Source organism: Leuresthes tenuis, unplaced genomic scaffold (assembly GCF_036924035.1).
Source record: "Leuresthes tenuis unplaced genomic scaffold, fLeuTen1.0.hap1 SCAF_207, whole genome shotgun sequence".
Classification (NCBI taxonomy): domain Eukaryota; kingdom Metazoa; phylum Chordata; class Actinopteri; order Atheriniformes; family Atherinopsidae; genus Leuresthes; species Leuresthes tenuis.
In genome coordinates, this window is record NW_027325561.1 from 46848 (window position 1) to 50048 (window position 3201).

At 40.2% G+C, this 3201-nt stretch overlaps 1 non-coding gene across 1 annotated transcript; it reads left to right on the top strand.

Annotated features, from left to right (window-relative positions):
- The first annotated feature begins 2876 nt into the window (after nucleotides 1–2876).
- On the top strand, nucleotides 2877–2996 carry LOC140288052 (U5 spliceosomal RNA). The gene has a single exon (XR_011911959.1). It is a non-coding gene; the product is annotated as a U5 spliceosomal RNA (small nuclear RNA).
- The last annotated feature ends 205 nt before the right edge of the window (nucleotides 2997–3201 follow it).

A 3201-nucleotide genomic window follows, 5' to 3' on the forward strand; every position in this document is an offset into this window, starting at 1 on the left:
TACTTTCCTTTATGCTTTTAATGGTTCTCACCTTCTCAACACTAAATGTGAGAAGTGTGAAATCAAAGACAAGAGCCCAGAGTATTTTATCCTTCTTAGACTCCATAAAATCAGATGTGTTTTTAATACAAGAATGTGGACTACCTTTTTTAAAAAACCATAGACAATGGGAGGAAATGTGGCCCCATTTATCGATATGGAGTGGCTCAAATCAAAATAAAAATGATGGTGTGGCCATTCTAATTAAAAATCCGCATGTTCTGGTGAAAGGTAGCACAGTGGTGAGAGACGGACGGGCACTTTTAGCACACTTGAATTTTATGGGGCAAGACTTTAACCTCTTAAATATTTATGGTTTCAATGGAAAAAATGAAAGGTATGACCTTTTAGAAGATATACAGCTTTACATGCTAGGGCAAGTACCTTTAGTTGTAGGAGGGGATTTTAACTGTATCTTGAGCAGGAAAGATAGAAAAAGAGCAGGGGTAGATTTTAAAGTGGATAAGACTTCGATTTTATTTCAGGGCATATGCAGGGATTTTAAGCTTACTGACTGTTTTAAAACCATGCATCCCAGAGAGGAGGGCTTCACCTGGTTTAGTCATGATGGCACCAGAGCCTCTCGCATTGATTATTTCTTTACTAGAGATTGCCCACCCACTGATGTTAGATTAACCCCTGTTTTCTTTTCAGACCACCTTATGCTCTCCTGCACCCTTTCACCCCCTTCTGGTGTGACGGTAGGAAGTGGTCTGTGGAAACTCAACTGTTCCCTGTTGGAGGATGAAATCATAGTCAGTCAGTACAGGGAATGTTATAAAGAGTGGCAGACCCTTCAAGACCTCTACGAAACACATGCACAATGGTGGGAAATGGTGAAGGAAACGACCCAGACTTTTTTTAAACAGCAAGGTAAACGTAAAAAAAGGAAAGAGAATAGATGTATGATGGGACTACATAAACGCTTACAGCGCTACTTTAAACTAAATCAGTGTGGCATAGACTTTAAAGAAGAAATCAAAGATGTCAAAAAGGAAATGTCAGTTTTAGCAGAAATAAAGAGTAAAGGAATTTTTGTAAGAAGCAGGGAGCAGGAAATTGAGGAAGGTGAAAAAGAAAGAAAGTTATAAATAAAAAGGAGTGTATTCAAAATCTAAAAAGAGAAGATGGGTTTTTAACAAAATCCACACAAGAGATGATTGAAACTGTACATACCTTTTATAGTAACATGTACAAAGAGAAACCAGTGCACTTGGAAACATCGGCAGAAATCTTAAAATTCGTTGACAAAACCGTAAAAGAGAATGCACACTTGAAACAGAATTTTACTGCTTTAGAGTAAAAAAAATGCCTAACAGGTTTTAAGAGAAGTCGAGCTCCGGGTTTAGACGGGCTTCCTGCAGAATTCTATCTGACCTATTGGGACCTTTTATCATCAGACATTTTAGATGTTTTTAAAGATTTTGAAAAACTCGACCGACTGCCTGATAGTTTTAGAGTGGGACACAAAACCGCTCTCTCTCTTTTTTTTTTTTATCGTGTGCCAGGGCGTTGTCTCACGTATTAGATTATGCTTAAGATACGAATGGGTTTATCAGTCACATCAGAATCCATACATACTGATCCTCCCGTAATAAAATGGTCGGATCTTATCAAACACACTTTGTTTCTTGTGACAATCAAGTCAGCGAAACAGCGTATACACGTCAAGACACTGAATCAAGTTTGCCACAAGAACTCATAAGTTTGGCAGTATTGCTCTGCCGTCAGCAATCATACACCCATTTTATTTTCGTGAGACATGTGCAAGCACCTGTTCATCTACTGTTCTATCACTATGAATTAGTGATCTATTATCAATAAGGATACTTCTACAACTACTATCAAAGTATGTCCGGACTTCTTATGTTGTCAGTTGCTATATATGAATAAGTGGGTAGCTACTGACAAGCATTAAGCATGTCACACAGCCCAAACATATAACATTTCAGGACACACCACACAGTTAACAACCACAGTGAAGCGTGTCAAAGCCCAAACATGTAACATTCAACAGGACACTTACACAACACATTCAAATCAAACAGTCAGACAACATACAAGAACATATACCCCAGCCGGCATTGCTCCCTGCCTATTTTCGTACAGCACACTATGTGTGCGCACACCTTTATTCACAAACTCTTCAACTTATACTCTTTTACCGAAGCTGCTACAGCTCGATTGGCCGAATACCCTTTGATCCTATTTCGGTGAATTTGACATCTGCCTTACATATAACAGATTAGCGGTTTAGCAGTTTTAATTTAGTTTGAGTGAAGGAATTCATTTTATAGCAAAATCCGAAATCGTGAAGAACTCATGAAAGTAAGCTTATTCTCGGATTCCTGAAACTTTAGATTTGCTCTTTCTTTTACTGCAAAGTACAACGTTGTTTTTTTTGTTTAAATCTTTCTAGACATGGTAAATATTAAGGACAAAGCAGTTTTCACATAGTTTGAGTGAAGGAATTAATTTTATAGATAAAATCCCAAGAGTCTGCTGAGAAAAGAGAGTGAATGCGAAGTAGACTTTAACACGGCTATGGGAGCGAGCCGAGTGTGGGCTAACCGGGAGAATTGCTTGAAAGAAACGCGACACCGAATGAGCGATCAGAACAAAGCCTCAATACGGGATTCTCGTGGTGTTTTTGTTGCTGCCTTGTCTTTTGCACAGAGTAAAAGACAAGGCAGCCATCGAATAGGGCCCGATTGTTCCTACTTGGTCAGCCGAGGAGCAAGGGGGGGGGGCAAGCGTCTCAACCAAGCAAAGCTCACCATGGGGAAGGTGGCTATGCCAACTAGCCTGATGCCCTGCTCCCGCAGTGACGGATAATCGTACTCTGGTTTCTCTTCATAACTCTTTCTCATAAGTCTTTCGCCTTTTACTAAAGATTTCTGTGGAGAGCAGCACTAATGAGTTGTTTCTATTTTTGGCAGGCTTTACCTTTGCGGGTGAAGCCCTTTCTGTCTGTGCAAAAGAAATCTTCTTACTGTGCAGAGTGACTTCTCTGAGTAGAGTCGCCTTACTTGTTGCGACTGTGCCGATGTTCGAAGCTGGAGTGCAAAGTTGTTGCTTGAATGGTGCTTGCTGGAGCGTGCGGGAGTGCAAAGTTATACCATTTAAAAGGGCTGAAGAGTGCTCAGTGCAGCGGGTGGGCGA